Source organism: Lepidochelys kempii, chromosome 6 (assembly GCF_965140285.1).
Source record: "Lepidochelys kempii isolate rLepKem1 chromosome 6, rLepKem1.hap1, whole genome shotgun sequence".
Lineage (NCBI taxonomy): Eukaryota > Metazoa > Chordata > Testudines > Cheloniidae > Lepidochelys > Lepidochelys kempii.
In genome coordinates this window covers 6,165,842-6,172,738 of record NC_136385.1, presented here as the reverse complement: position 1 = coordinate 6,172,738, position 6,897 = coordinate 6,165,842, and the positions used below count along the sequence as shown (strand labels likewise).

General features: G+C 44.9%; 1 pseudogene; it reads right to left on the bottom strand.

Moving 5' to 3' along the window:
• Positions 1 to 5,099: 5,099 nt before the first annotated feature.
• Positions 5,100 to 6,599, bottom strand: LOC140912752 (olfactory receptor 5B21-like; annotated as a pseudogene).
• Positions 6,600 to 6,897: the final 298 nt, after the last annotated feature.

Sequence of the window (6,897 nt, the reverse complement as noted above, 5' to 3'; positions counted from 1 at the left end):
AGTCATGCATGGACATGTGACTTTCCCATGTGACTCCAAAACTCCATCTTGGAGCTGGATTCTGCATAGGAGATGGGAAGGGGTTTCCACCCAAGAGAGAGAATATATAACACTCTGGGGAAAACCCTCCATTTTTTCTTCATCTGGCACAAAAGATAGCCCCTCCACCCCAAAGAGATGCCTGAAAGAAACTGGAGCAAAGGACAGTAACTACAGGGGTGTGAGTGATTACTGGACCCAGACTAGGAGGAAGTCTAGTCTGTAAAAGAAACTTATTGGAACATCTCTGAGAGTGAGATTTACCTGCATTTAGTTTTTAGTGTATTAGGCTAAGACTTGCGTGTTTTATTTTGTTTTGTTTGGTAATTCACTTTGTTCTGTCTGTTATTACTTGGAACCACTTAAATTCTACTTTCTGTATTTAATAAAATCACCTTTTACTCATTAATTAACCCAGAGTATGTATTAATACCTGGGGGGGGGGGGCATACTGTTGTGCATATCTCTTTATCAGTGTAATAGAGGGCAAACAATTTGTGAGTTTACACTGTATAAGCTCTATAGAGAGTAAAACGTATTTCTTTGGGCTTGGACCCCATTGGGAGTTGGGTATCTGAGTGTTAGAGACAGGAACACTTCTTAAGCTGTTTTCAGTGAAGCCTGCAGCTTGTGGGGGACGTGGTTCAGACTTGGCTCTGTGTTTGCAACAGGAAAGCATGTGTGGCTCAAACAAGATAAGGTACTTAAGTTCCAAGCTGGCAGGGAAAACAGGATCAGGGGTAGTCTCGGCATCTCCAGAGGCAGTTCTAAAGGGGTTTCTCTCATCCAACCCGTCACACAGAGTTTCAGAATAAAACTGCAAAACAATGGGGGAGGATAGGACAAGAGCCGATGGACTTCACTTCCAGCAAGGGCGGTTTAGGATGGACAATAGAAAAGAAAACCCAGCAGTGAGGGAGGAATACTGGAAGTACTGGAATCATGTGCCCAGGAAGGTTGTGGAATCTCCATCATTGGAGACTTTTAAGACCAATTTAGACAAACACCTGTCACGGATGGTTTAGATAATACTTAGAAATGCCATGAGTGCAGGGGAGGGGACTGGATGACCTCTCGAGGTCCCTTCCAGTCCTATTATTCTATGATCTCACAAAGAGCCCTGCACTGGGAGGAGGGCGGACATCAGCCTGAGCACTGGCAGGCCAAGGGACACACACCTGCCTCCACTTGACATTCAGCTCCACTGTACCCCCCACCATATGCACACTCATAGTGCCCACTGCACACCAAACACACAGAGTGCCCACTACACACAAAACTCACAGACACACAGTGCCCACTACATACACAGAGCCTGACACTAAGCTCAATCAAAATGCAGAATAATTTCTACTGGGAAGCTGGGACAGCTGCAATATTTTCAGCAAGCCTGACCAAAAAGAACCAAAGGGGATTCTGCTGCCTGGCAAGGAGACAGGACTAGATTTCCCAACTGGTCTTTTCCATCTTTAGCTTCTCTGAGCCCTGGTTTATGCTTAAAAATTAGATCAGCAGAGCTCCATCACACGGGGAAACTTTTCACACCCTGTGCGAGTCAGTTAGTTTGTACTAACCCTCAGTATAATTCTTCCATTGATTTAGCTGCTGCCTCTCGGAGACCTGGATTAACTACATCGATGGAAAAACCCTTCCATCAATGTGGAAAGCATCTACACTATGACACTGATGTACACAATAGCTGAATTAATGTAATGGCCTTTGTATAGACATTTCCTGAATCGATGGGGGAGTTTTCCCCCTTCCTATTAAAGACATTTTTTCTCCTTTTCCTGTCTCTCTTCTCCCTCCCTTGGTAAAGCTCTTTCCTTCTTTTGATAGGTAAATATGTTCAGAAAAGTTGACATTTCTCCTCTCTGGATAATTCCTTCCTTCCTCGCCCATGAATGGCTCACTGTCATTTCAGTTAAAGGCTGAAGTGCTCTGAAACTCACTTGTTTGCCCATGACTTGGTGGTACCTTTTTGTTTTTCTTCCCTTCACTTACAATGAGTTGAGAAGGACAGAAGCAGTACTTGCTCAGAACCCTAAAATTAGACATAGAGTTGAATCTTTCCCTCTTTGATAACCACACCAACGTTACCCTTTACACCTCTGGAACTGCTTCCTTGGGTGGCAGAGGTTAAATTTGGCTGTGATGATGTTGAGATTTACTCCCTGCACGATCTGTGCTCCCAGGACAACAGGTGTGCACAGCACATGCAATGAAAGTTGTTGCCATGTCTTTCCTTGCGGAAATGGAAAACAGAGGACCAGAGCATCAGCTGGTCTGGATTGCTGTCTCTCCTGTGAGGTCTTTTTTATATGATGCAGTCAACTCAGTTTTGTATTCCACTTTACTTAAAGAGACATTTGGAGTGGTGACCAACAAATAATTTTCCAGCGTTGGGACACATAGGTGTCCAGAAATCGGTGAATTTCTTCTGGACTAATAATTTATTGTCAAAACCAATACCGTTTGGACTGACCTGAGACTACTCAGAAATGTGTTACAAATACTCCTAATAACTTTGTCCTAAAACAATGCGTGTATACAGGGGGAGTATTTAGGTGCCGGTCGCAACGCATCCACAGTAGGAAGCGGTGGTGGTCCTTCCCAATGTAATTTTTAGCCTAATAGTTGGGGTGTTTACCTATGAGGTGGGAGATGCAGGTTCAATTCCCCCTTCTGTCCAGTAGTGGGCAAAGCTCTGTGTGACATTGCACTCCACATGCTTTACGAAAATATTCTTCTGAATATGACATAACTGGAATATGCTTTATGCTAAGTGCCCCATGTAACATATCATTATAAAGCTTATAATCTACTAAATGTGTTCATCCTATTTATTTACAAGGATTATTTCACTGTCCGGAGTTAGGAGAATAAGGTACAAACTTCTATTACTTATGTAGACATATTAAGTGCAGACCATTAAAGGTGCTTCAGAATCAATGAACTGTGAATGTCTCTGTTTACCTGCAAGCCTTCCTGTGTACCCGTGGGCCAACCCAGGAAGAATGGATGTTGGGGTTTTACAGTGACATGTGACCATGTCACCTGATACTGAAATCCATCTTGAAGCTGGTACTTTTACAGAAGGGGGTTGAATTTGAAACAAAGGTTTTCCACCTTAGGGAAGTTCTATATAAAGTGGGGAAGGCAAATAATGTGTGTCTTCAGCTGGCTTAAGAGACAGCCTCCCCACCCCACAGAGATACCTGCAAGCACCTGGAAACAAAAGGACTGTAACCACAGGGGTGGATGAGAACAGGCTGGACCCAGGTCTAGAGCCATCCTCTTTGGAACCCCCTTTCAGGTAGTTGAAAGCACCTATCAAATCCCCCCTCATTCTTCTCTTCTGCAGGCTAAACAATCCCAGCTCCCTCAGCCTCTCCTCATAAGTCATGTGTTCCAGACCCCTAATCATTTTTGTTGCCCTTTGCTGGACTCTCTCCAATTTATCCACATCCTTCTTGTAGTGTGGGGCCCAAAACTGGACACAGTACTCCAGATGAGGCCTCACCAATGTCGAATAGAGGGGAACGATCACGTCCCTCGATCTGCTCGCTATGCCCCTACTTATACATCCCAAAATGCCATTGGCCTTCTTGGCAACAAGGGCACACTGCTGACTCATATCCAGCTTCTCGTCCACTGTCACCCCTAGGTCCTTTTCCGCAGAACTGCTGCCTAGCCATTCGGTCCCTAGTCTGTAGCTGTGCATTGGGTTCTTCCGTCCTAAGTGCAGGACCCTGCACTTATCCTTATTGAACCTCATCAGATTTCTTTTGGCCCAATCCTCCAATTTGTCTAGGTCCTTCTGTATCCTATCCCTCCCCTCCAGCGTATCTACCACTCCTCCCAGTTTAGTATCATCCGCAAATTTGCTGAGAGTGCAATCCACACCATCCTCCAGATCATTTATGAAGATATTGAACAAAACCGGCCCCAGGACCAACCCTTGGGGCACTCCACTTGATACCGGCTGCCAACCAGACATGGAGCCATTGATCACTACCCATTGAGCCCGACAATCTAGCCAGCTTTCTACCCACCTTATAGTGCATTCATCCAGCCCATACTTCCTTAACTTGCTGACAAGAATACTGTGGGAGACCGTGTCAAAAGCTTTGCTAAAGTCAAGAAACAATACATCCACTGCTTTCCCTTCATCCACAGAACCAGAATTAAGCTTAGCCTTGCATGTTTTGTTTTATTTTGCTTTGTGGACTTACTTTTTCTGTCTGTTACTACTTAAAACCACTTACATCCAACTTTTCATACATAATAAAATCACTTTTGTTTATTTCTAAACTCAGTGTAAGTAATTGTTACCTTGGGGTGGCAAACAGCTGTGCATCTCTCACTTACAGTGATATAGAGGGCGAACATTTATCATTTTACCATGTATAAACTGTATACAGAGCAAAACAGATTTATTTGCGGTTTAGATCCTGCTTAGCTGGTTTCAGTCCAGATCTGCAGCTTTGGGAGTGTGCCCAGACCCTGGGTCTGTGTTGCAGTAGGCTAGCATGTCTTACTCAACAATACAAGGTTCTGGAAGCCCATGCAGTTAGGGAAAATGGGCTCAGAGGTAATTTCAGCACATCAGGTGACAGTCCCAAATGAGGGTCTCTGTGACCGAACCCATCACACTATGCACTTGGGTTTCCTGCATTTCCAGAAAGCATCCCAGCCACTGAGTGATGTGCTCTTCCAGTATGGGTTGCACTCAATCTTTGTTCTACTCTGGTTAACTAATAAAATAACCATTGGAACATAGACGTGAAGTTGAGCATCTCACTCTAGAGGTGGGTGCCCCTACCCACCAACCCACAGAATCATTCTCTCTTTCTGGACCTGTGATTCTTCCCGTGTTTTGTCCACTGATCTCATTTGGGACCTGCAGACCCTGTTGGAATACAAACCAATTAATAATAATAACAATACAATAATAAAAAATGCTACCACAGGCGCTGCGAAATTACATTGCAATGGGCTGGGAATTGAATTCACCTGTTTCCACTCCCCATCACTAAACCAGTAAAGGGTTAAACATTTCAAGAATTGGTTAGGAGTTTATTCATTGCTTTCCTCAAAGCGTCCTTCACCTCTGTGTTCCTCAGGCTGTAGATGAGGGGGTTCAACATGGGGATCCCTAGCATGTAAACCACAGAGGCCACTTTGTCTGTGTCCATGGAATAGCTGGACGTGGGACGTAAATACACGAAGATGACGGTTCCAAAAAGCAGGACCACAGCGGTCAAGTGGAAAGTACATGTGGAGAAGGCTTTGCGCTGGCCCTCAGCAGAGCGGATCTGCAGGATGGTGGAGATGATATAGACATAGGAGAGGAGGACAGTCACAAAGCTGCTCCCTGTAATGCAACACATGAAAGCAAACACCACAATCTCATTGATGCGGGTGTCAGAGCAGGAGAGCGCCAACAGAGCGGGGACATCACAGAAGAAATGATTGATGATGTTGGAGCTGCAGAATGACAGCCGAAATGTAAAACATGTGTGTATCATTGAATCCACAAACCCCACAGCATACACCCCAGTCACCAGCTCTTTACAAAGCTGCCTGGACATAGTGACCGTATAGAGCAGCGGGTTACAGATGGCCACATAACGGTCATACGCCATCACAGCCAGCAAGAGGCAACCAACATCTGCAAAAGCGACAAAGAGATACATTTGCACAGCGCAGGCCGTGTAAGAAATGCTTTTCCTCTCGGGAAAATTACTGAGGAATAGCAGAGGTCACAGAAAGACAAATTCCTGAGGAAAAAGTACATGGGGGTGTGGAGTTGGGGATCAATCGTGATTAACAAGATCATCCCCCCATTCCCCAACAGGGTGATACCATAAATCAGTAGGAACACCACAAACAGGGGAACCTGCAGCTCTGGACGATCTGTGAGTCCTGAGAGAATGAACTCAGTCACCTCCGAGTGATTTCCATTTCCATCTCCTCTGAACAGAGATCAGGCTGCTACAGAGATGTGGGCAGGTGGATGGTGTGGAAAACCTGTCCCTTCTCTGTAATCAAGTAAGTGAAGATAAATGGAGATCAGTTTCCTCATGGACATCAGTACCTGCTCTGGGACGGGCTTAGTCCACATATTCAGATGTACACAGCTTGTAATTCCACGTGTTCGATAAAATGCACAAGCTGTGCAAATACAATGACACGCAGGTTAATCATTCCCCCCACACAAACACTCCTGTTCACTAATATGAACAGAAAACTGTGACTGTGCTGTGAGAGAATCAGCTGAAGGGATTATTCCTTAACTAAAGAAGGGGTGAGAGTAAAGGAATGTCAATCTTTCCACTCTCTGTGGTAAATTTGCTCACTGTGCTGATTAAGCTTTTTGGCATTGACTGGAGCCTGTATGAAAACCCAGAGACATAATGGGAAACCCTGGCTTCACTGACTATGTAATTGCCTATTTTTTCCAACCCAGGAGGTCGCTCCTTTAGCTGAAGCTGTAGGAGTTGGGGCTGAGGCGTTAAGTGCTGGAGGTCTGGAATTCAATACCTGCTGATCCCCATGGTGTCTGCCTGTGTGCGTGTGACTGTAATTCTGGACAATAGCACATACCTGGTGAGAAGAGAGAGAGAGATGTGGTGACATTTCCCCATCGATAGAAACTGCCAGTTTGGAGGATTTGGAAAGTTTTATAGTGAGATTTGCGATCTTTGGGACATGATCCCTGAAGCAATGGGAATACCTGAGCTGAGAGAGACAAAACACCTAATTAATGTGCACAGTGAACCTAAGCCACCGTTGGTGTAACTCATGTCCTGGGGATTAATTTGGTTCACTGTTTTCTACTGTGTTATTAAATGA